The following is a 27,725-nucleotide window of genomic DNA, read 5'->3' as shown; positions in this document are numbered from 1 at the left end:
CAAGAAGAGTTCACTTATTTAATAGCTAACAGAAATCACTGTCATGAAAATCTAATGGGTTTTTAAAGAGCTACCCTAGAGGGAAGTATCCGCCTCCTGAAAGTTTTCCTGGGTCTGGTTCTGCAGAATCACTCTATGGAACATGATTTCATACCATGTGAGACCTGAGTTTGACTCCTTACTTTTATGTCCAGCTTTTTATGAAAGCTCACCAGAGTGAGCCCTGATCTTAGCCTGTAACACATGAAGGGTTTTAGGTCTTAAGCTCCTTTGAAAAACTGACCACATGCTCTTAAAATCTGACAAACACACACCCCTCGACTGATTAGCAACTTGCTCAAAATTCAAGACTACTTGAATGGCAAAATTTGCATGGCAAAAGAAAAGGTTAAAAAAGTCACCACCAAAATGACAAATCTCTGTCACTCTCTATGTTAAGAAAGTTTGAATATTTGCATCATCCTCCTTACCTCCATCAAGTCATACTGTTCACAGATAATGCAGGTTTACTCCCAGAAGTGATTTCACTGAGGAACACAGAGAAGCTGATCAACATTTAAGGGAAGAGATTAACAACCTGAAGAGAAACTGTTCCAAATGAGCAATCCCATCTTTCATCTTTTTCCACATACTTTTAATCACATAACTAATAAGATTTTATTAAAAAAATAAGACTACTCCATGGTGTTTGGTTATTATCAGATTACCATGCCCTAAGAGCATTTTATGGATAAGGCAGTATGGTCTTTTTGCATAATTTGAATGGAATTTTCATGTGCTAATAAGATATTAATTTGAAATCTATATTTCTGTTCAACTAAACAGCCATTCACAAAGACTGACTCCAATTACTATACCAAAATTTCCCTTTTTCTAGTTACTAGACATTTGACCTCTTAAGATAATGACAGTCAGATCAGAAATGTTTTCATGCTCCTGGGGGAAAAAAAAAATAAAAAAAGGAAAAGAAAAATCACAAGCCTTTTCCAAATTAGCAGTTGCCATACTCAAACACTGCAGCTTTTAGGTCTGGACATGCCACCCTCCAGGGCACCAACAAAAAGAGCCTGTTGGCCTGCCCTGGCAAAACTCACAATCAAGGAATAAATTCAGTAAAAAGGCTTGGGGCTTTTTGGTCCGTGTTTGGAGAGAGAAAAAAAAAATTTAGGCAGCTGTAAATTGAGCATTAGAATGTTTGCATCTGAGTAAAACTAGCAATGTTTCTAATAAAATGTTTAAACACCCAAATGTTGCACAGTCACAATTTTCACTTCAGGCTAAATTACCTATTTGGTTGGTGATTTATTTTCCTTTGTACATTTTCATTTTCTGAACAAAATCCCTTTGTGTGATTTTTTTATTCAACTGCCTGCATCACTCTATCACACAGCTCTCCATAAAGCTGATAATGTAAATTGTCCCTCTTGGTTAGTCATGAGAGCCTCAGGCGGGGTAATTTGCACAGATCTGAATGAATGCAGGTAGGAGAAAGGGAAATATCCTCCAAATGCTGCTGGGCAGTAATAAAGGCAAGTCAGTGATCCCCTCTCCAACAGTATGCCTTCAACACAAAACCTCCTCCAACATCTGTGTAAGTGCTCCTGTTGCTTTCACTGGCTGTGATCTTTGGAGGTGAATTGCCTCTGCCTCTTTACATGGCTTTCCACTTGTGTTCTTTGCCATCAGCGTAATCAGAAAGAGCTCAAAGAATTGGACTCGCTCATCATCTACTGGGCAAGCAGTCATTACAGACAAGCACATGGACAGCAGCAGAACTGCATTTCAAACATCCCCCTTCTCACTCATGAATATAAGACTGGAAGAACTGACTCAGACCTATTTCAGGATTGTTTTACAAGAAAATGTGCCTTTTGAAAATACAGCAACATGGAAAACTGAGCTCCCAGGAGGAAGTGGTGCAAGATAACTATTGTCTCTAGATGTATCAACAAAACCCCATATGATTTTGGCATATTTAAGGAGTATCTTTGACTGTATCGTAATCTGACATGCTAAAATAATTTGGCTGTGACAAAGCAGCCCTCTGTGTTTTGCAGGTTTTTTTATCTTCCCCAGTAATTTTATGATGAATACATAGATGCTTAGATAAAATAAAATTTTTTTAACAGTGAGTTATTGTTAATTGCCTTTCACTGATCCCCAAGGAGGGATGCCTGGGGGTCTATAAGACTATAGGCAAAAAACCATTATGATCCTTGCAACAATTATTATTTATGTTCCTACAGAAATATTTCCTTAGTCTTTTCAGGACAAATTAAAACACTTCATTTACCAGGGGGCTACCATCCTCTTAAAACTGAGGGTCCCTTGATCCATCTAGTAACTGAATGGCCCTCTGGAAATTCCCAGCTGTCTACATTGACTGCCAGGTGTGCTTAAGGGAGCTGCTCAAGAGCATAAAGGGAAATGCATGGTATTTATAGACAATGGTTCTCAGAAGAGGCTTCTCATCCTAATATGCATATCTGATTGAGACTGAAAAAAAACCTTATTGTGATAGAAGTTGATTCACAAAATAGTATTTCAGTGCAGTAGTTGCTTCAAGGCTTAGGTACATCCTTTCAGGTTGGGTTATCAAAAGGGCAAGACTGAGATCCTCAAAGGTACTCATGTGAAGATTCAGAGAAAACACTGTGGAAGTTTGGTGCTTTTAAGAGACTAGGTCCTCTATGCATCTTTTTAGGTCACTCTAAAAGGGCAAATACAAGAATTTCTCACATGGGTTATGATGCCTGTAGACATTAGGTTAATAAAAGCAAGCAGTTTATTTTGTGTCAGAAAATCCAAAACTAGTCAAGAATATTGCTGCTTGGACAGCAGTTTAAGAATAGCAGCTTGACTGTTCGTGGCACGTCCTTTGTGAAAACACTGCTAGGAACCTGGGAAGAGCACATGGCAAGAGCAAGGGTATGGAAGGCCATAGCATTTGTCAGTGCCCCATGTTCCAAAATACTAATTTTTAAGCCTTAAGTTCGGGTTGAGTTTAAAATTTAATTATTTTGTTATATAAAGAGACTCTCAAAATCTCCCTCCTCTAATTCACTGAGATGCTGAGTACTAATACAGAGCAGGAAATGGATGCTGAGCAGTAGGAAACAAAGACTTTGGAAAGAAGGAGACTGGTGTGCACTCATGCTTAAACACCAATTTACCAATAAATCTGCTTTATGTATATATTTATTGATTAGACATTTAATTGCAAATATTGTTTCAAAATAGGAATGAGAAGCTGCTTTCTATCTACAGCAACTAAAACCATTCCCAGTGTTTCTCAGCTCAGTAGGTATTTTCTTGTGGAACTAACAGTATATACTTTGGACTGCTAATGTGCTCACCATTGTTTTTCTTCCTAGTTCTATTGACAAGATTTGTGTGGTGCTGCTGTAGACCAACAGTCATTATGCAAATAAATTTTTTGCAGCCCCTACTTTAAAAATAGAAAGTTATCTCAAATAATATGTGCAGATGCAACTTCTTTGCAATCCATTGTGCCACCAAAAATTTTTAAAAATTAGTGTATAGTGAACAAAATTTTAGCTGCAATATTTTTTCTACCTACATCTAGGCAAGGATTCACAATGAAAACAAGCATCAAAACAAGGTTATGTAAGCCATCAGCAGTTCTCACTTATGAACCCCCTGGCTTCTTGAAGGATTAGTTGTCAGAAATAATGCAAACAGAAATGTAGAGTCCTAACTTCAATATTTATACAACTATTGCATTATTCAAACAGAGACTGATCTTGGTAATTGTTTTAAGTTGTTGTCCTAGATTTCTTGCATTCCTACAAATTTGACAGGAATTTGGGCTGGGAAAGGCTTAAAGGATTAGGAAGACAGTCATGGAGAGGCAATCTCTTCATTGAGACAGCTTGCAAGGTGTTTTTTTCTTAGTATAGTAATACTTATATTTTGTTCTATAGTAAAGTTGACACTTTCAGTGAGCAAAGAAACTGCAGTACATTGAACTGTAAAAGAGCTGTGAAAAGTTGAGCCTTCTTTATGTCCAGGTACAATTCAAAGAGAAAGATGTAATACTCAGATTCTAACCAAATAAATAGCATAGCAAGAACATTTGCTCCTACCTATGCACTAAGAGGCAGATAAAATTGCCATCTCTGCATTGTCAAGGCTGGCTTGCACAACTAGAGTCAGATTGCTGCCCCCAACAAAATTTGCAGTTGTGGCACTCAGGCACTGCAGGTAAATGTGAAATACCACCTTCATGCTGATGATGGAAGAGGGAGGAAAGAAAGCCTGGCAGAGAAATGAGAGAGCTAGGAGTGGCTACTCTGCTGAATAGCTTCAAAATTAAATATGAAAGGAACAACATTTCAGTAGTGATTCTGAGCAGGAAATGCCTTCTTGCAAAACTGAAATTCTGATTCATTAATGCACAAAAAAACTTGTGATAAAAAGCCTTGAGCTGTCATTCTCCATGTAGGCAAGACTGGGAATTTCTGGAGAACTCTAAGGGTGAGCAGCCAGGGCTCAGAGCGTGAAAAACCTCACTGTGTGGAGCACTTTGTGAGGCTGTCTGGAAGACTGTAGGATGAGGATAAGTGCAAACACAAGAGTACTTGTTACTTTTCCATGTCCCATTCCCTTCTTGCTCTCGTTTGTGTTTTTCAAATTTGTGGAATTTTTGACAAAATAGGTGTTAATGAGTTATGTGTATTGCTATATTCACTCTCCCTCAATTTTTTCCACAATCAATGAAACGAAGATGTTTCTTGTATTTGCCAGGGAACACCACCAAGTCTTCAATTCATCAAGTCTGAGGCAGAGATTACCTGCACAGAGTAGCTGAATTATTGTCACCTGTTTATATTGCACAACTGGTGCTACTCATCAAAATGTCATCTGAAGGTACTTGAAAGAAGAATTGCTGGTAAGTCATAGGTGGTTTTTCACATCTTACTAATTAGTGGAGGAAGAATGAGACAATGCTTTTGGGGGAAAAAAATTACTCTGAAAAGAAAAAAAAATACAGGAATTTCCTAATCTATGCATCAAAACCCCAAATAAATCTATTTGACCAGAAAGTTTTCCTAATACCAAAAAAGCACTGGGTAGAACTGAAGACTTAAAATATACAGACCTGAAAATTTAGACCTATCTTCAGGCTTGATGTGACTTTGTGTAGTAATCAAGCATATCTTTGAGACAGCAGCAGTTTCCCTGATCTATGAAGCTGAGGGTTTGGTCCACTGGTTTCAGAAGGAATTGATGGTGGCTGAACAATGCACAACAACCTGCAAAACTGAGCTTTCTGAGAAGCGTTGAAATGTACACCAGTGAGGATGATTTTTCACTATTTCAAATATCTCCATCTGTAATCTTTGCAAGCCTGAGGCTGTGCTCATTCTAGTTACAGAAGTGCTTTCCAACTGGCTGGAGTTCTGAAGTCAGGTTCACAGGAGGGGGAGCAAAGGTTGGTCACTGAGCCACAAATATGACTTCTAGGAATCAAATCCCACAGCATGAGCCTGAGGTTCAAAGTGCAGTTTTTCCATGGATAACTAGCTATAAAGACTTTTTTGAAGAGCACTTTAACTGGATCAAAGCATGGGACCATTCCCAGTTCTAAGCTCTTGAAAACAGAACTGTGAAATCAATACAGTCCTGCAAAATTGAGTGCTTTCTAATGAGGAGTAATACTTACGTTTTAATCTAAAGATATGTTGAAATAATTAAGCAAACTGCTACAGGAAACACATCAAGAATAGCTATACACATCAAACAAGAATCAAGAGCTTTGATGACATTAACTTGAATCTGTGTGTAAATTTTGCATAGCTTCCACATAAACAGGATCTGTGGCCATTTTTTACAAAGGCTTTCTTAAGCAACAAAATTCATCAGAATACCCCAAACAGACCATAGTCAGCTGCTGGGATTAAATGGTCACTTTCCGAAACAAGCACTTGGTCTGCAGGAAGGTGCCATATTTTATTTTCTTAAAGATATTTAGTCAACAAAAAATGCTATAACCTCTGAGTTAACTAAAAAAAACCAGTGAGGTACCAAAATCAATATTTATACACTGAAACTGAAAACTCAAGGGTTTCTACTGTGCTGAACAGCAGAATATAGGTCCTTCTTATAAACAATCCCTACTGAAAAAATGACAGCTCTGGCACAACTCACAGTAGGAAAGGGGAGAGGTAAGACACATTTATTTTGTTGCAGAGAAATGTAGTCTTGCTTTGAAGAATGAATGTCAGAGAAATCATCCTTTGAACTTGCTCTAACAGAGCTATTTAAAATATTTCTGTGTAGCGCGAGACCTTGTGGTGGAATACGTTAAAGTGTTCAAAATGGTGAAATAAATAAGAGATTTCAACACTGAGCTTACCCACAGAGTCAGAAACCTCAGTGCTTCTGAATGTTGGCTCTTGGGGTGGATTTCGAAGGAAATATAACTGCTAGACTGAATCATGTTGAATGGCAATATCTTAGTGATGTTTTATATTTTATCCTGCAGGTTAAACCTTCAGTAAAAAGGAAGCTCAATATTACTTTAAAATCTTCTGAAGAGATAAGGCAGAAACAGATGAAACTAGCAGACTACTACAACTCATAATAAAACACCAGTAAAGCTGTCTGTGAAAAGTTCTACAGTGAAAATTAAAACCACAGAAGACTGTAACTACACAGGACCTTGAAAAAGGAAATCCAAACCTGACTCTTTACACAGAATAGACAAGTGCATTCCATGCAATGTCATTGCAGAGAAATAAAGCACACAGTAACTACACACATATATGCATTTCTCAAAGTTGAGTTCTGTGAAAACTTAATATCTAGGCATATAGCAGATGGAAAAAAAATGTCAGTTGTAACTAAGCACTTAGCAAATACTGGCTGGAATTGTCTTTAGCCTTCTCACAATAAACCTCACAAGAGCAAGCTCAAAGGAAAAAATTCTTTAAGCATCTATATGAGGCACTCTTATTCATTAAGTCACCAATTCATGTGAATGTGGCTACTCTCCATCCAGCAGAAAATATGCTTCAAGTACTGGGTGGATTCTGTAGGAGCCCAGGAAGGAAAGCAGCTCTCCTTGAAAGAAATAATGAAAATATATCAATGAAAATATATGCATTTTCCATATGCAACAGTATTCTTATACCAAAGAAAAGGAGGTGCATTCCAGATAATGATGTTTATTACACAATAAATAGTTGAGACCAGGGCACGTCTCAAATTATACTGACTCAGTCTAAGCATAATTTGCAGTAGCATGTGTAAATAATAATAATGAACTAGAATAGGGCAACTAGGTTTTCTGAGTGATCCCTCTGCAACTCCTTCTACCATTTCTGTTTGAGAGGTACTTAGCCTTTTTCTTAGAGATTAGAATAATCTGTAGTCTAGCTCTGTAGCCTGCAATAAATTGCACTGCAAAAAAGTGACAGAGCCTTAACAGAGGACTGTTCACTTGGCACTTACAAAGGACTACCAAAAATCATTAAGTTCAAAATTGGTACTAGTTAAGACAGTGTGCCTAAAAATAAGTATTATAGGATCCCTTCAGAATCATCTGAGCACTTTTTAGTTTTCTTCATCCAATCTTTAGGTCATCTGACATAAAACATAATTAACTTGTTTTTTTTTAACAGGCACTGTTCTCTGCTTAGAACATCACAAAATCTAAGTTGTTGCATTTTTTCCATATATTTCTCTGTATGAATACATATATAACAACTTAATGAGACTCTCAGTCTGTGAATCCCCACTGCCTGCTAGCATATAGTTCTATCACACTCAAAATATTTAGTGCCTTTTTTTTCCCCCTTATTGTTTTCAAGTCTTGTTTTTCCTGTTACAGCTACAGATAAGATCCAAGGAACTTTTGGTGTCTACTAACAGGTGCCCAAAAATATGTTTAGCTGGGGTTTTGGCTGCTCATCCTTCTTCTACTGATCATGCGGTGCTATGACAACATTCTGCCACATCCTGCTCATGCGGTGCTGTGGCACAAGATTGAATACTTTGTTTCAGAAACTCATTTCAACAGGAAAAATATCTCGGAGATCAACACTCCATGCCCATCTCCACCTGCTCTTTTTTTAACCCCATGCTGGCAGAAAAACTTGTTTCTCATGAAAAAAAATCTGACCACACTTTTCCAGTGCGAGTCAAAACTCGCAAACCTACACTTGGAAGTAGCAGTTTTTCCCACATGTGATTTGAAAAGTATGTACTCTCATCCATTTCTCTGGCTTGACTAGATCTTCCATGATGCTGTTTGTCCTCAGATTCCCATGGCCCCCTAAATAAGAGAAAAGGCCTCTCTATATACCAGGTTGGTCAGGAAGCCAAATTCATAGGAAACACCATGAACTTCTGGCCATGGAAATGAGATACCCTGGAAATGTCTCTAAGTTGTCACATTTTAGGTTTAGCCACCTTTGCACTTTTTGACCATCAGCTTCTGATTTTTCTTTTGATTTTTTTTTTAAGCGATTGTTTCTGAAACAAGGAAGTGATTTGAGTATTAAAAGTGCCTCTTGTTATGCTTTTGGTCTCATACCATCACCTGGGGTCTTGAGAAGGGCAGAAAATAAATTGCCTGCATATATGGTCTTTTGTGCTGATGAGGCAAGCGGGACAAATGAGCATGGAATGCATCTCTGCTGCTGAAATACCATTCTGTGCTTAATTCAATTTTGCTTGCATATCAGGGGTGATTTGGAAAGGATATGCAAAAGTCTTGGTGTATACCCAACATGAAGAAGTCTGTAGAGTATCAATGCATTTAAAATGTTCCTCATTCTTTCTAATATTCTTTTGCACACTGAAATCACTGATAAAACTTGCACCAGTCCGAACATGAATAATACATATGTCAAAATTTCGTCCACAAATGAACACGGCACACTGCATAAAAGCCAACAACCCACTGAAAAAGCAAAATCACCTAGAAGGATAAGAAAGGAATTTTATATAGTTCTCCCTTATGAGATCCTCCCTAGGACCATATATTTCAGTTCAGTGGAAATTAAAGTTTAAAAACCCCTCAAAAACCCATAAATGGAACACTATAAGCATATGTGACAGGGAAAATAAACTCAACTTCAGCTCCAGGTGATCTAAAGTCTCTCATCATTCCAATCAAATTTCTTTGATTTTTAGGGGTTTGCTGCTGGGGGAACAAATAAATTACAACTTGTAGCTTCCTCTTTCTTTCCTTTCTAATTCCTCCCTACATCCTGGAACAAAACCACTATCTTTTTATTATTTAGAAAACTTCTTATATTTCTTGGAAATAATATAAAGGCTTTATGCTCTTTATCCACAAATTTGTGGATATGTATAAATATTCTATATACCATGCTACCATCATAATTTGCAGTTTTGAAAACAAGAGAAATACTTTTGTAGTTATGCTGACCTTTGAGTTAACTTACTTAAATGCTTGGATTAGGTAGAGCATAAAACTGTAAAATAAATAAATTCAAATTCAGCTGTATGTCAGACATATGTATGTATGTGTGTTTATAAATGTATGTCAGCATCATACTGCTACATCATTTCTCTAAAAATTTGGATAAGGAAAACTTGAAATAGCAACAGATATTCTGAAGTACACCTTTATCTCAGGTTGCTACATTTCCCCAATTTCTGATGTTGCATTTTGCTTTCATAAACGTTTTATTAGCATATCTAAAGAGCTGCTCTGCCTCTTTGCTGTTCAATAGCACAGTATGAACAGGTCATTTGACATGTAAAATAGAGTTTCATCTCCCACAACACTTTTACCTGCCTTTAAGGCATTTATCTAGTCTCTGAAACATTTGGATTGGTTGATAACAGGGAATTTCATGTGCCTGACCACACTTCACTTCCTCCAAAGCATAAACATTTTTGGCACATTTTTTTCATTTTCTCTAAATTAAATTCCACTTTGCTTTATTATCAGCACACTTAAATTTCTTGTACTGGAATTGCTTATTAATTCACATGAGGTCTAAGGAGAACAAGATCTAGCTCGCTACACTCTCCAACTTTCTTCAGAAAGCTGCAATAAATTATAGTTCCGTGATACCAAACTCCTGCTATGTGTTGTCATGGAACACACAACATTATATTTGTTGAAACTAATAATTTTCCAGGAAATATTCAGTGAATAGATAAATTAAGTCAGCAACGAGAATGGCCAATCTTACTTGTACACTTCAAATTAATTCTTCCCATAACAACAGCTATTTCTTTTGAGCAGAATGCTGTTTAACTGGATGAATTCCAACCACTCTAGTATGAAGGGACTTGATTTTCAGTGCTGTATGTTCCCCAGTTAAACAAGATGCAATTGATCATTGATCATTGTCTCACAGCAACTGCTTTTACTCCCAGCTTAAAAAGTTTCCCCCCCAAAATATACTTCTGTCACTGGGCTACCAAAACTCATTTTAAGCTGTTAGTCCTGATTTTCACTATCTGTATTAAAAACTCAAATCAAAAGCCTGCCTGGAATAAAGGAACTTAGCACTAGGGTTGCTGCCTATTCTCTGTGGTTGGAGCAACTCAAGACCTCTTAGACTTCTGCAGGACAGACCAGCAATGGTCTCAGTTCTATAGAAGATAACAAAATTATCTTTTCCACCATGGAACAATGTACTTGCAGGCCCTAAATCTGGCCCACAAAAGTGCCTGCCAAGCAGGCAGCCCATTCAGGTATGAATGCCAGTACTGTCCTGCCTGAATAAAATTGGCAAAAATGGTATCAGAGCATTCCAGCAGAAGGGAAAGAGTTAAACAGAAATCTTGTATAAATCACATTTTGCAGGAATCACTCTGTTACAACAGATTGTGAAGCACTATTTTTTCCCACTCTTTCTGATACAAGCACCCCAGGCAAACTTTCTAATTAGAGCAGCAGATGTATGCAGTGCCATGTCTCTGTGAAGTTATTATGCCCAAACCAAATTTTGTCACCAGCAGCCAATAATTCGTTTGTCTAGTAAGGGCCTGAAGTGGCCGTATCAATTATTTAAAAACATACTAAGAAGAGGAATCCATTTAAAATCTTCTGGGAAGCACAGTTATAAAACAGTGCATGTTCAGGTTTCATTCACAATATTGTCTTTTTAAAAATACAATATTGCTAATTAAGGCTTAGTGCATTAGGCCATTAGTACTTGAGTGATTCATGACAGCATAACGATCTTGCTTATAATTTGTCCCTTAATTTATGGGATACTAAGAAAAAAAAAAAAAAGAGAAAAAACCTAGGCAATTTGCAAAACTGAAACTCATCCAAAAACTGCTTGCAGTAATTTCTCCTGAAAAGTGATTTCACTGTAAGTGCTATGCTGGTAAGAAAATGCTTCCTATCAATAATTAAAGGATAATGAAAGTTTCATGTGTCAGAAGACATCCTCAAAACAGGACTAGAAAGAACATTCCTTTTCATTCAGACTGTCCACATTTTAAACCTCAAAATAACAACCTTCTCAAAAAAGCACTTTAAATAAACTATTTAGTGAAATAGATGACTACTCAGAACTCACCAGAAGCTGTAATAATAAGGCAAATTAGCACAATTCTAACAAAAGTTGCAGCAGAAAACAAAGGTCTGCACAGTGCCAAGCATCCCTGAATGCCATGGTTAGCCATGAAAGATGTGGGTGGTTATCATGTCAGGTTTATGAACAACAGCATTACAGAGAGAGTCTACAACCTTTTGTTGATTGCAAGTCTATCATCTGTCTAAGAAGGTCCAGCCATTGTCTGACTCCAAGTTGAAGTCTGCCAAGGGTCTGGAGCTGTCAAAGCTCGGAGCCCACCACAGTCTGCAGTTCTCATTGTGTAGGCACACATCTGAAATAATTTCTAGGGACTGGACTGTATTTTGAGTTTCACATTCTCCTGGCAGATGTGGCTGGTATCAGCAAATGAACACAAGAGTTATAGGAGATGAGAGGAAGAAGGCAAGAGGTACATTACCAACAGAGTTTCAGAAAGACTCTCTAAAAATAATAGTAATTCTTCTCTCTGATTTGAAATATCCACATCTAGGACTGACAAAGACAGAAGCTTAGCAGGATTTTCAGAGAGGTTTTTGGTGTAAAATCCTCTTTAATATTCATGGAAGTTAGTGAGTGATGCTAGAGTGAGATTTGCTAAGAAGTCTAAGTTTTTGAACAGCTTATCCTCCTGCTTCCTCAACGCCAGTTGTTACTGAACTCCACTGTCATCACACTACATGAGAGAACTTATAGGTGGGAGGACCAAACAAGCATCAGCATTCCTCAGGAGAAAAAACACTTCTTCTGCTGCCAAGGAGGCACCTTCACCACAACGTTGCTGCTTTGCAAGTTTGCAAACCATCCTGCAAGTGAGATCTGTCACAGCTAAGGCAAAAACAACAGGGCTGGCAGCACCATCAGCCCTTTCACTTGAATTTCTTACCAGTCTTAATTCTACACATTTTCATCTTCAGTCCTTATTCTCATACAATTCTGAACTCAACTCATTCTCTTCTAGAGACCTTTCTCTTACAGACCACTGTCTCTTTTACTCATAAGCCTCTACTAGTTCTGCACAATGCTGCCTCCTTATCTTATAGACCTCTCTGTTAATTCTGGCTCCATTCTCTTATTAGCAGCTTGTACTGATTCCTTTACCTATGAGCAGTTTCACACATCTTTAGTTCCTTCTTTCAATCTGCATAGCTGGCTGACCCCAAGCCATCCCTTTCCCAGCTGCTTGACCCTGGACTGTCCCTCATACAACACATCCTTACCTTATCTGGCCCTTACACAGCTGTATATCCCTTGGCTCCTCACAGCACAGCCAGCAGCCTTCTAACCTCACTGCATCTCCAAGTGCCTCTAATCAATGGAAAGCTGGTCTACTCCTTTATATCCTGTAAACTGATTGGCTGGGCACGGATGGTTCTTCCTTGGTAATCAGTACAGCTGCAAGTTCTCAGGGAAGATTCCCTCCTGCACTACCCCATCTCTCCACAGAGATCTGATGTGTAGGGTCAAAACACCAGCTAACCAGCAGAAAGGTAACCATTGAAACACATGGCTGGGTCTGGGTGAGGTTACTGTAAGCAAATTGCAGCCAGGACATTTGAAGGCAAACCTGTCACATTGCTAAAGCACCACTGAAGTGCAAACTCTGCATGATTCTGAATGGATGCTGGGCTTGGCATGAGGCCACTGACTGCAATTGAGGAAGTGTCTGCTTAAAAAATAACTGAAGTCATTGTAGTCTGAAGAAGTAACTAAACCTCTAACTGAACATATTTTTATACTTGCCATTTCAAATAGTTTAATATTAGAGCTACCCTTCTATGTAGCATTTAGGTGGCAGTTTAAAGCAACATCTGCATTGACTGAACCATTTATATAAAAAAATCCCTCCAGTTTTGTGGTGACAAGTATTAAATATGAATTAAACTCTGTTGGTAAGTCTCCCTGTTTCTGGCTATCAAATGGGCAGGTTAGGTTGGAGTCTCCTATATCCAAAAGCCATAATTTTGGAGGGAACCAGAAGCCCGTTCATAGATTTTTCTCCAGTGTCTTGTTGCAGGAATTGGAGTTAGACTTGTTTTGTGGCAAACTCACTCTTCTAACACTGAATATAAGGACTCCCTTTGATCTTCTGATCTTTCAATAGAGCCACTGCCTGTCACCCTATGTCTTTGGCTGCTCAGAGAACTTGAGTGCCTAACCCCCTCTCTACCTTTTCTTATGCATATAACTAATCTATTACTACAGTTGCTATTTCAAAACTACAGCCTCATCTCATGATAAACCTTATTTTATCACATTTTGAAAAATAGGTAACTTCTATTCAGTAAATTCAAACCTCTCTTCAACAGGCTCTCTGTTTAGCAGGCTGTGGTACACAAATACTCTTGGTAATGGAGTTGCAGCAATTAGGTCTGGAATCATCTGAAGATGCCACCTGTTTTTCAATACTCAACTACTTTGATCAACCTTTACCATGTAGGAGCCTGGCATGCCATTAAAGGCATTTAATGGTATAATAATATAATATAATATAATAGCTGGTATTTCCAAGTTCTTGTACTCATCCAAGTTTATCATGACTTGATTATTAAAAGTCAAGTTGAGAAAACCTTGGTTTACATCATCTCTCTTTGCTCCTCCTCCCCCCTGTACTCCCCACAAAAGCTGAAAATCTCTGATTTTGCTTTTCTTAGTTTCATCTCTACTGTCCTATCATACTGCCTTTTCAATTTTTGCCTTTTTTATTTTTCTCTCTTGATTTATGGAAGACCTAATATTTTCTAAAGGAGGTAAGAATTAATTTGTAGTTATAATCTTATTGTTAAAAAGGTTGAGTTTCTTGATTTGCTTTGTAAAAACAATCCCTGAATAATGAGGTGCCACCCACTGTTTGAAAAATCTTTTGACAGGGCTTCAGTAATATCTCCAAACTATGGGCCCTATACTGCCCTATGAAATACAAAGCTCTTATAGGTTATTTTTTATCACGTTATTTGCTATGATACCTCTCCCTGATGTACTGATTCTTACCATAGCAACAGCATGTGAAAAAAGAAATTCGAAATCAAAAAGCATCCAAAGCATCCCAGGAAAAAACAGATCAGACACTGCCATGGCATATAATTATTATAATTTTTCCAGATCTATAATTCATTTTTTAATAAAAAAAAATCTGGTGGTTTTTTTCCTGGTTTTTTTTTTTTTTTTTTTTTTTAATAACAGCAACATAAACATCACTTCTGTGTGTATTGCTGCATTCTTTTAAGCCAGCATAAACATTCTGGATTGATGAACAGAGTTAGTACTAAGGACTCTATGCTCCTTCCCAGCCCCAACATTTGTGCACGTACACACTGGCAAATCTATTCCCCTACATGGATTTTTGAATCCCTTCCATGTCCAGGTCTGCAGGACAAATATGACTCAGAGCTGACTCCTACAAACACTCAAATGCGAAACTGCAGTCCTGCTAGGTTAAATGGGACAAATCCAACCAGGGAAGTGATTTGCCCACACAGGTATACAGAAATCTTAATGCTGTGACACACACCCTTTTTCAGGATGAGGACATCTACACCAGGATTAAAGGTGGTTCATTACTAATGGATTCATGCCTTGCAGATAGCATGCATAGTCATTCTGCAGGCAAGGCAAATGTCAACGGCCCCAGGAGGAAGCTGAAAGGAGTGTTTGCTGTTGGGCAGCTGATATGAGCTACAGCTGCTTCATTCACTGTGGAATTTCACTGTTTCAGATATTGCTTCTTGTAGTAGCATTACAGTAGGAGTAGAAGAATTTACAGGCAACCTCACCCCTGGTAAGTCACAGTTATACTCATTACCAAAGAAGAAGTATAGCCTTGCCCTTAATGGGTCACAGCTGTGAGTAACAGGGATAAGTGTGTTCACAACGGTGGCTGGCTGGTTAGGGAGGATCGTGGGGGCAGAGGATCCTGAGAAAGAGGGCCTTGAGGAGGTAGAGGAGCCCTGAGGAAGATGGAAGGATTCAGAGAGACATGAGGAAGAATGAAACAGGGAAGAGAAAGATCTGTAAAAGATCTGCTGTGAGGTTGGTTCTGATGGAGTTAGAGCCTGCTTTTGGAGCCTGCAGTCAGAGTCAGCAGACAGAGAATGCAGTGGGACCCTACAGCAGGAGCTTGCTGTAGTTAGAGTCAGGATGGCAGAGCTGAAGAAGAATAAACCAGGACCCCTTTGATGTTGTTGAATGAGAGTCTGTGTCTTGGCTCATTGCTACCCCTAACAGGAGCTCTGCTGCAACATCATAGCGTTGTCATAGTAGATAGTGCTTATTGTGGTATTTTAAAAATATTTGATAAATAGAACTGTATCTTACCCATCCATTTTACCATATATTATCATTTAAGTAAACACCAATTACCTGTAGAGCATAGTAATGTATAAAATTGCTTAAAATATTTCACACATGGCTATGTGAGAAATAGGCTATGACTAAAGTTGTAAATGATGTAAAGCTTCAATATCATGACTTTATTTCTTTGTTTTTGAAAAAGAACAGAAATAGAAAACTGAAAATATTTTGAATGGATAGAATATTTCACTTGGAAGGAGTCTAAAGCGATCATCTAGTCCAACTGCCTGACCTATTCAGGGCTGACCAAAAGTTCAAGCACATTATTGTCAAATAATACCTCTTAAACACTGACAGGCTTGGGACATCCATCACCTCTACAAGGAGCCTCTTTCAATGTTTGACCATCCTCTCATTAAAAAAAAAAAAAAAAAAAGTTTCTTCATATCTAGTCTGGTCCAGTTTTAAACCATAAACCATTCAATGTGTTCTGCCACTGGGTACCCAGGAGAAGAGCTGAGCTCTCACTCCTCCTTAGGAAGTTGTAAAAAGGTCACCCTTCAACCTCCTCTTCTCCAAACTAGACAAGTCCAAAGTCCTCAGCTGCTCCTCATATATATTCACGCTTTGTTGCCCTCCTCTGGACACGTTCAAGAACCTTCACATTTTTCTTAAATTGCAGGGCCCAGAACTGCACATGGTACTCAGAGTGAGGGTATGCCAACATTGGTGCCTGTAGCTTTTCAAAAGCTATTTGAAATAAATTCTTGAAAAATAAAGATGCCAGCCACTTGAATTGTCTATCCTCTATTTACATAATACTTCAAGGATCACAAATAACAAAAAAATATATCTTCCTTTATCAGTAATTTCAAAACCAGAAAATGTGCTCAGAATCAAAAGTTAGTAATTTGTGGAGTCCCAAATGAAGTATTTATCGTTAACAGAGTGCCAAAGCTACATGAAATCCAATGCATTCTTGATCAAGAGTATTAGATAGTCAGATATGAAAATAACTTTGCTTAGAGCATAATGACTACTCATATTTGAAAGACTAATGCTTGGAATGTTGCATCTGAGTAAATGTTAAGAACTCAGCTCTCACCAATTGAAATGTAATTCAAAGGGGAAAGAGGACTTTCAGCCGAACAATAAACAAAGATTCTTTCTGTCTTACTTGAACTATTTATAGTGAGAAATCAGAACTAAGCCAAATGAAAATGAGTCTGCAAAAATGCTGTGGAGCACTGCGCACTGGAAGATCAAACATCCCAGAAGAGAAATGTGGGTAAGGCTCTTGACATATCATTTACACTCTGAAGGTCAATAGTGAAGTCTGGTTTAAGGTTAGTCATCCATAAATGGGGAGCATCACCAGAAACCTATTGTGCCTAACTCTACACCATCATCTATCCTCCACAAGAACTTAGGAGTCATCACTAGAGCTGGCCTCTGTCCAGCAAGAACTTTGCTTTTTAAGTCTAGCAGTGAGCAGGACTGTTCCACACTTTGAGTCAGTAAACATCTTACATGGAAGCTCAAGTAGTCCAAAAACAAAGTAATAAAAGCAGGCCATGAATATATTTAAGGGAAAAAGAAACCAGAAAACTGGAACAGCCTCCAAATGGAGTATGAGAAGTAAAGAAATCCCTAAATAGTTGTAAGAAGGAGTTTGATCAGTACATGAAAGGAATTGTATGACATCTTGGCTGCAAAAGCAAAGGACTGAACTGGATAACCCAGAAGAATCAGTCATATCTTCTTATGAGCGGGCAATTCTCTATAGGTATGTTTAAAAGGAGAAAATAAAGTTTTTAAAAAATGTTATGAAAAGACACCAGAACCCATAGAACATGATCAAAGCAAAATCTAAGATCATCAGCTAGCACTTATGATTTCTTAGACTTTCAAAATACATTATTTAAATAAGTTAGCTAAGAATTTTTAAAATACATCTTTTATTCCAGTCTAGACAGCATGACATCAACTGCCTGAATCTTATTTCTCACAGGGCTGGGCAAGCTGCTTTATTTCAACCCTCCCTTTTAAAGAATGGAATTCATAATGTGGTTCAGCATGTGTCTGTGTATTTCTGCATAATCTAATTTCCCCATTCAATATTTTAAAACAAATCATTAAAAAGATAAACAATGAGATCTGGGAGGTTTTTTTTTTTTCCATTCATTACAAAAAATATATTCTTTGCCCCCTTTTCTCTGAAGGCATTTTATTCTGAATTTACTTTTATCCTTCTATATAGTTTCTCATTATTCCAAGAGCAACTTGAATCATGTGTTCCCATTTAAAAGCTTAACATATTCTGCACATGTATGGCACACTGCAGGTGAAGCTCTGAGATTAAAGGGACAGAAGAATGTTCTGTTTGGAAGCCATAAACACTGGGTTAATAAAACAGTGGGTGTAACACTGGGTTAATAAAAAGTCAGTATGGAATATGCTAGGGGCCCATTACAGAGATGCACATGCAGGATGTGAGATGGAAGCCTGAAGCTTCCAGCAGGACTGCTGAGCACTGGACTATGTCACTCATGACACAAGGAGGTGAAGTAAGCCCCAGGTCACAGGCACTGCTCTGCTCAGCTGGGGTCATGAGGGGCAGGGCAGCCACTTGTGAGCAGTACAAAAAATGCCCTACTTGATCATGTAATTAAAGATTGCATCAGCAGGTGTGTCCATGGATACTGAATTGAATACAAAGACAACATAAATACATTGTTTTTGTGACTTTTAAATGCTTGATTTTGCCTCTTAGATGTTTTTACTGTCTTTTTTCCTTCGCATGCAGCCATTTTAACTGCTCACTCTAAGTACTGTCCCAGGTGGCCTCTTCCTTCCATTGTGTTACCACTCCATGTCTTCCTAGCCCAGTCTCTCTTCTAAATAATTTATAACTCAGAATCTCACCAGGACTTTCAGACCAAGAGCACAGATCCATCGTCAGCCTAAGTCAATTTTATTCTGCCTTTTCCTACACCCTCCCTCCGCTTCGCCTTGAGGCAGCTGTAGTGTTAGTATGAGCAGTTAGATGGATCAACGATCTGATTGGAATAAATTTTTATTTTTTTATATGACCAGTTGCAACACACTATTCAGAGGAAAGAAGGAGGATTGTGCAGGACTCCCTCTGCAGAAGAATCAGGAATTTAGACCATCTTAGGCTGATCTTGAAACTGTACTTTAAACTGACAGTGTGCAGCTCCTTGCAGCCTGCCATTTTCCCTTCTAAAATTAGTTGTGCTTTCTTCCAATCCAGCCTCCAATCTCTGATATTTGTTACGTGTCTTTTATCTCACATTCTGTTAAATCTTATTAATCCCATCCCAGGGCAATGCTTTTCCCTCTTCCATCCTCTTAAGGATTTAAGGACTCCTTCACACTTACTTTAAAAAAAGCAAGTACTTTGTTACCCTTTTGTTTGTTTCTTTGATTCCATATATTCTACTATTCACATTGCTTACACCTCAGGCTGCACTTGTAGGTGTCACACACAAGCAAAATCTGCATTAGAGTGCAAATTTAGAATTTGCTTTTAGGATTTCAGACTTGAAGATCAAGCACGAGTTTGCCTCTGCAACACATACTGGAAAGATCTCACAGGAGTGAGGAATCTGATATTATCCATATGGCACTGCAGATTTCACCTTCAGACTTGAAAGAATCAAAATCCTACTCTTCCCAGATTCTTCTGTATTGCCAGGCAGGAGAATTCTGCCAATCCCAAAAGGTAACACAGGCACTTATCCCCACTCAAAATGCAGTTTTAAAACTAAGCTGGTGACAGCCTCATTTACAATTCTTTTCTAGTCTGTACCCCACATTACCACTGAAAGCCAACCATAAAAACAGACCATCTCCATGTCTTTTACTTTACTATTACTGCTGCTTAAAATTTTATCTCTGCTGAGATAACTAATTAGTTGATGTCTGTAACACAGAAACATAGAATGGTTTGGTTTAGAAGGGATCTTTAAGATCATCTAGATCTAATCCCCCTGTGATGGGCAGGGATGCCTTTTAGTAGATCAGGTTGCTCAAAGCCCCACCCAACCTGGCTTCAAACACTTCCAAGGATGGGGCACCTACAACTTCTATGCATAACCTGTTCCAGTGCCTCACCAGTGTCTCATCTCTGACATGTAACCAACGAAGTATCCACCTGCTTCTAGAATTCATAAAGTATTTTTATATTAGGTGAAAATCCAAATACAGACAAAATCATTTCTTGCACGTAGATGGACAACCAGAAACATACAGCTAAAAGATTGTATTTTTGTATCATACAGAATGAATTTAAAATATTCCTGTAGTTAACATAAGCTTTATTTAGACCTCAAATTTTAGAAAGATCTCTCAATTTATTTCATCCTGTGATGGAATCAAGCAGTGTCGTGTTGCAGAAATCAAATGAAAGTGCCAAGGAATTTTGGTTTAGTTATGCAGACTGCCTGAAACATACAAGATAAGATTCTCTGAAGTAATAATAATAGATACTTCACACCTTCCCTGTTGTCAGTGTTCTATGAGCCTGTTTGGAGTCTCTCACTTAGGCAAGAAATCCTACTAAAGTCAAGAAATTGTTTAACACGAATAGGAATTGCTGAATTTAGCCATAGCTCTGCTATCCCATTTTATAGGTGGGAACAGCATCACACAAACCCCACATTCCTGCCACTTTAGGAGATGTTTCTAAGACCTGCAATGAGAACTCCTGAGACACAGACTACACTTTGTAATGGTTAAATGAAAGCTAAGACTTAACTTGGAATTTCCATACTTTTATAGCCTAAGTTGTTCCCCATTCAATACTATAAGACAAAATGTATGAAGCTTTTCAAAAGCCACACGAATGAAACAGAACACCCTTCTCCATTGATATCACAACAGCAGAAGAAACCATTCATATTCTTATTTAAATAGAAGTATTTACGTTTGCTAAGTTCTACCTTTCTGCTCCTGTTACAGCCTCAGCTGGGTTAGACAAATCTGAAAACTGATCTACTCTGAGGTGTCCCTGGAAGGTGGCCATCACAGGGTTTGGAACCAGATCTTTAACAGTCTTTCAAATCCCAAGTCATTCTATGGTTCCATGATTCCACGAAATTTCATTAAGTTTCTGCACTGCTGATAAACACTCGGATTTTGTCTGGCAAGGAAGTCCAAAGAAGCTTGGAAGTACATCAAGTACATCATGGCCAGGTACATGTCTTCTCTTTCAGAAAGACAGGCTTTTTTGTTTATCCTGAGAGGTTTTCTAAGCCCACATCAGGACCCTATTTCCTTCCCAATTCACATTCCCTGCCTTCCACCATGTTGTCTTTGAATACTGGTGTACTCAAGGTTTCTGAGGCAGCCATCATGATCTAAAGATATTGCCTGAAACTGCTAAGGTTGCCTTGTAGATGTTTTGAATTCACCAGGTGGAAGAATGACAATGGTATGACTGGTAAGAGAATCATACAGCCATGGTGCTTTAGTCTACTGGAGCTCAATGAACTCTACCACTTTGATTTATATAAAATTTCCAAATTTTGATTGCAGATTAAAAAATCTTTATGGGAGCTCCAGATGCCTCATTATAAAAGATACTGTTGTAGGCAAAGTGCCAATATGTTTGAAACAGACCGTGCCACTATATACGTAAGCTGGTTTTAACTGGGACAGAACTTTCTTCACAAGAGCCAGTATGGGGCTGGGGTTTGGATTTTTCCTGGAAACAGTGTTGAGAACACAGGGATATTTTTGTTACTGCTGACCAGTGCTTGCACAGTGTCCAGGCCTTTCCTGCATTTCACCCCACCAGTGGGAGGGGACAGCTTCTTGACCCCAGCTGATTCAAGAGATATTCCTTAGCATATGGCATTGTGTGCAGCACACAGAGCTGGGGGAAGAAGGATATTCAGAATGATGGTGTTTGTCTTCCCAAATTACTGTTGGGAGGAGACAGGGACAGGCTTTCCCGGGGATGACTGAACACCTGCCTGCCCACAGGAAGTGATGAAAGAATTCTTCATTTTCTTGTGCTTTTCTTGTGCATGTGGCTTTTGCTTTACCTCTTCAACTGTATTTGTCTCAACCCATGAGTTCTTTCTTTTACTCTTTGGATTCTCTGCCCCATTCTGTTGCTGGGGCAGTGAGCAAGTCACTGTGTGGGGCTTAGTTGGCAGCTGGGGTTAAACTGCAACAACATGTCACTTATATTAATGAACTATCATGTTAACTACCAGTTGTAAAGAGGACTAAGTTCTCATCAGACTTCTTAAAACTTGCTACAAAATTAACTATTTTTAAAAATGCATACAAAAGAGCCTGTCAAAAATTGTTAATAACAAATCCTTTTGCAACTATTTTTTAAGTAAACCAAGAGCCAAATTGTAATCAATAAAGGTATAGTTCTGAGCCATCCACACCCCAAAAGGCCAAATGAATGAACAAAGTATTTTATCTGTCATTTACAGAAGAAAAGCATTTTACTTCCTTGGATTAAGTGTCCACAGCATCTAAATATATCTATGACAAAGTCAGATGTTGCAAGATCCATAATCAAAACTATCTGGTTCATACTTCTTGTTAAAAGCCTTGCCCACTAGCAGAAATCAATAGTGCGTTATGTATATCACCCTATAAAGAAAATTTAAGTTTTGTTACTGATACAATGGCAGTGCTGGAACAGGTACCCATCTGCCAGCATGGAGTTGCTGCAGTCAACTGAGTAGGAGAAACTGCCTCACCCCACTTTAACCTGGAATTACTTGGGCTGCTCCTAGCAGATTCTTTGGGATATGAGTGATCACTGGGACCTAAACTCACTCCGAAAAACACATTCCCTTTGAATTGTTTAAAAATTAGTCTCTTCTCACAGGACATGAAATCTCATATCCATATCAAGCAAATTCTGAACATTTTAGCTCCAATGCCACAGCTCTTCTTGCATTTGGTTGGAATTGGTGGAGCAGTTACACTGTGTTGTCCAAAGTTAACAATAATATTCTTTTCCCTTTCCTACAAACACTTTCTGCACAAAAAACAAAATCTAGCCTTCACTGGCATGTAGGGTGTAATAGCTGGATGCAAACCCAGGGAAAACTAGAGTAAATAAAGACATACCACAAAGAAGAAATGCTGTAGCTGGAGACCCCTCTCCAGAATTACTTTCCACTTGACCTCTTACAAACAGTTGTCATCAGAGAGCTGTGCTAGCACTACCAGGTTGTAATTAAGCCTTCCCTATCTAATAAAGGGAAAACCAAGCAGACTGATGAATGCAAGCCACAAGACAGAGGAGTTTAATACTGTTAAGGGTGAGGGAGCACTTTGCTCTCTTAGCCCTGAGAATCAGCCACTGCAGCACCAGATCCTTAGACCCCCAGCTTTCCACAGAGCCACCCTCTTCCTTTCCCTGCCATGCCTGAGCACTTGTTACCTCTGGCACTCATCCACACGCACCAAGACTGGGAAGGGAACTGCTTGTAGATCTGTTCAGCATCTGGCTCTTCAGAGTAACATGCTTCCCAGGAGGAAAATACTAATTTTCTTCTATGCGTAAGAAAGTGCAGCAGAAGAAAAATACCTATTTTATTATAAAAACAGTATTTCCAGCCGACAAAATGCAAATAAATAGTCATTTTTGCGTAAGGTAACCCCATTCATCTGAACATCTTAAAATTACAAATACACACTCGGATGGAAACACATACACATATAGTACCATTTTAAACTAGTAAAGAAAGAGGCATCTAAAGGGAAAAATGGATTAATATTTTCAGATGCTACTGATTTTGAATGTATATTGTGATTGCATTCTGCATAGATACAGATAAAACCACTGCATCCCATCCCAAAACTACCTGGCAGCCCTGTGATAGTTTTCATTTACTTTGTTAAAAATCTAAGAAAACCCATCGTCAATACAGTTTCCTCGATAAGTATATCCAAATGAACAGCAACTTTGCCCTGCAACAAAATGTCACTGGACCTGATGGGTAGTTGTCATTTAGGACAAGACAAAATATACATGTTCTTCTTTTGTGGAACCACCGCATCCACAGAATAAAACCTCCTTTGACTATGCATTTTAGACTGACATTGCAGAATAACAATGTGCAATAACACAAGAAAATAATTTCACTTGGTTAGCAGTAGAGTGAAATCCCACCTTACTTTCATAGCAATAAGGCCCACAAAGTCAGAGTGACTTCTGAACACTCCATTACTTTGTTTATAGCAGTTCACAGCTTTAAAAGGGCTTGTTTCAAAAACAAAACAAACAAACTAAAAAGGCTTTAGAAATTAATAAATCCAAGGTTTGATGTGACATCCAAGTCTCAAAATATAAATTAAAGAGATGTTTAATCTAGGTTAGCACATTACAGAATAAGCTAAGTGTTGGTGTGCTTGTCACTCATGGCAATGGGAACAACCCCCAGATTAAGCTCAATATTAACCTCACTTCAACACTCCAGCTGAAAGCACTCCTGTCTTTCAGTTGTCATAAAAAAAACCCCAAACACATGACTTGCTCTTTTTGTGTACAAACATTCCATCTTTTTTTTTCACCAGCAGCTAAGCAACCAACTTAAGGTTCTTAGTGTGTAGATTTGTGAAGTACTGCTTTTCCAGAAACAGTTAAAGGACACTGAGAAAATTCTCTTTAAAAGCTCATGAGAAAAACAATGTTAAGAGTTTTCCGTTTCCTGATATATTTTAGTGTTGCTGTGGTAAAAGACAATATCTACCTGAAAACATACAATATGCACCCGAAGTAAAATCTAAACAAAATGAGATCTGCTGTCAATAGCATCCTTTGGAAATATCCTCAATCCTGACATGTTGAGATAAAAAATCATGAAGAGTGATGATCACAAGTAACTCCTGGTGACTTCAGTAGGAGTGGTGGATATTTCAGCCTTCTGTGGATTAAAACGAGGCGGCATGATTTTTATCTACAGAACAAGAGCTGTTCTGTGCTACATGTGATTTTAACAGCAAACTCTATCAAATCAGAAAAACTGTATCACATCGCAGTGCTTACCAAGAAAATATGTTTAGCCAGCAGTCAGGGTTCAGCAGAACAGCAGCTGACAAGCTAACATGCATCACCCATATTTATTTATCTAAACTGCCAGTGCACTGTGCTCGTTTTCCATCCCTTTTTCTTACCCTGCATCCCTTCAAGGATGATGTACACAGCACATCAGGTGTCTCTCCCCTCACAGCTATCAAGCATTAGGATTGTCACATCTCACTCAAAGCATGCTTCCCACTTGCACAATCAGCCAGCCACAGCAGGAAAAAAAAATTCCAAGGCAAACTTGTGTAAAATATTTTAATTTAGGCTAACAAGAAATGATGAAATGACCCTTGATAGCACAGGACTACTTCCAGGATTGCTCATTTCTGCTGAGTGTTATCTATGCAGCATATGGAAAGACAGGATATTTTGGAATTGCATTAACTAGACAGGAAACATTAATGTTCCTGTATCCATGAAGGCCTCCAAACACAGATTACAACAACCATTTTAGCTCATTTGTAAACTTTTAGATACAAAAATGACTCAACCTGTTAGAAAACCATGGATACAAAGTGCTCTTTCATGTGCTTTGTATTAACTAAATTTTATAAGTAAATTCAAGTCTCACAGGCAGGCAAGTGTAATACTTTTGAGCCAATATCTGAAACTGTGTACCATTGTGAACCCAGTTTTCCTACAAGTTCTTAAGCGAAACCACCACTTGTTTTGAAACAAACAAGGGAGATGTGAAAAAATCCATGAAAAAAAAGAGCTAGAGGCTGTTATTTTGCTTCATATTAAGTGACACTTTGCAAATGGCACCCTGCAAGTTATGCCTTAACACCTTGTTAAAATGCAACTAAAATCTATATTACCCCGCTTCACACACATAGGTAAAATACATAATTGAAGGCACACTAAAGCACTTGGGGGAAATCCATGAAACATATAAATTACTTGATTGCCTCTGAATAATAAATCCTGCCCCAGCAGATTTATAATAGACCCTTTTACCGTAAAAACACATTTCTGCCATCAATAGGCAGAGTTTTCTGAAGAATGAAAACCATCTAAAACAACTTTGGAATTGGGAAGTAAGCCGGACTCCAATGCTTCTGCTGGCTGGCCAAACTGAGAATGTCTCATGTCTCTTTTTCTCACTGGACACTAATATGTAACAAATGATCCATTTGCTCTGGATCACAGCTCTATTTTCCCCACTCATCCCTGGAATAGCACTATCTCGGGCTGCTGGAGGAACAGAAATGCTATCCCTTCACATCAGCTGTAAAGTTTTGCTTTTGTGCACTTCTCTACTTAGAGGCCAGGAGAGGAATGGGAGCCATCACCTTGAAGGTGCCAGTAATGATCTATGGAAAGATGCTCTGGAGCACAAGGGACTGAACTCTGGGGAGAGCTCTGTAGCTTTCCTGCATCCCTCGCCAGTTTCTCCCTGAGCAGCCTCTGCTGTGCTCCTTGCTCTATGCACAGGGACTGTTTGGAAGCTTTAACACTCATCTTCCCAGGAACACGAAATACAAATGCACTTTGCACATGCACATACACACACACACTCACTCACTCACTCTCAAGACACACGTGCACACAGACAGAGCTCCCCTGGCACCACATGCAATTCATTCCAAGTCCCCTGAGTATTGCTTAAAAACAGAAACCAAGCATACACACAGGAAAAAAAAACCCAACAAAAAACCAACAAAAACCCAAACCAAAACAACAAACCAAAAAAAAAAAAAAAAAAAAAAAAAAAAAAAAACAACAAACCAACAAAACCCACCCACCACCAAATCCCAACCAAACATCCCACCAAAATATTAAAAAAAGAAAAAAAAAATCCAAGAAACGAAACCAACACAGAAAGGAGGAGGTAATGAGGAAGGGAGTGGGGGGTAGGACGAAGGAAAAAAGAGAAGCTTGTTTTTTTTCTTGCTGTTGCTGTGGCTCCCAAGCATGCAGTGCTAAAGAAGAGTAGTTCCCCACTTTCATCAGCTAGCTACATCCTTGGGATAAAAGGAGCAGTCCGGAATGATGCTGAGGCTGCAGAAGGCAAAATAAAGCTTTGCCTGACTCCCCATGAAATTCTCTCCTCCACATCCCCTCCTCCCTAAAACCTGCCCTAAATCGGGAGGGAAAAAAATCCAAAATAACAAAACCAAAATGCCAAAAACCAACAAAAACAAAACAAACAAAAATAAACAACACACAAGGAAAAAAGTGATGAAAAGACACAACTCACCTTAACAAGGGGTGTTGGATGGGGTCAGAGAGGAGGAAGGGTATAAAAAGATCTATTTTTAGCGAGGTTGTGATAGTACTGAAACACACAGACACAGGGTTTGGAAGCAGGGAGAAGAGTATAAAAAATGAGGGGAAGAGAAATTATCAAGAACGTGTAAGTCAGTCTGGCAGGAGAGAGGAGAATCCCCAAGAAAGAAAAAAAATTAAAAGAAAAAATAAATTAAAAAAAAAAACCAAAACCACGGAACGCCGAGAGGAGAAGGAGGGAGAGCGTGGCGGTGCCGGGGTGGTGTTTTGTTTCTCTTCGCTGGGGGCGGGCGGAGGCGGCGGGGCGGGGGTGTGGGGGGTGTTCGCGCTTTCGGCGAGCGGCCCCTCGCTCGCTGCCTCCCCGCGGGGCGCCGCGGCCCGAGCCTGCTCCGGGCGGCTCCGGGCGGCTCGGCCGGCCGCGCTCGCTCCTCGCCCGGCTCCGGCGGCTGCGGCGGGCGCGGCGCTCCCGCTCCCGCGGCTCGCTGGGCTCTGCAGCCGCGTTCACGCCGCCGCTGCTGCTCGGCCACCCCCGCGCCCGCGCTCCCGCCGCCCGCGGGCGCCCC

At 39.0% G+C, this 27,725-nt stretch overlaps 1 protein-coding gene across 10 annotated transcripts in view; it reads right to left on the bottom strand.

Annotated features, from left to right (window-relative positions):
* The window catches only part of LOC306800413 (poly(rC)-binding protein 3-like), a 492,346-nt gene extending 464,910 nt beyond the window's left edge, over positions 1 to 27,436 (bottom strand). For 9 of the 10 annotated variants that reach the window (XM_079302502.1, XM_079302503.1, XM_079302504.1 and 6 more), the window contains exon 1: positions 27,134 to 27,436. The gene's annotated coding sequence lies outside the window, so the exon portion shown is untranslated. The remainder of the gene's footprint in view (positions 1 to 27,133) is intronic. The other variant, XM_079302508.1, reaches the window with a different exon arrangement.
* Between the last annotated feature and the right edge of the window lie 289 nt (positions 27,437 to 27,725).

The sequence above is a fragment of the Erithacus rubecula genome (assembly GCF_903797595.1).
Source record: "Erithacus rubecula genome assembly, chromosome: 3".
NCBI classification, from domain to species: domain Eukaryota; kingdom Metazoa; phylum Chordata; class Aves; order Passeriformes; family Muscicapidae; genus Erithacus; species Erithacus rubecula.
This window is presented reverse-complemented; position numbering and strand designations above follow the sequence as displayed.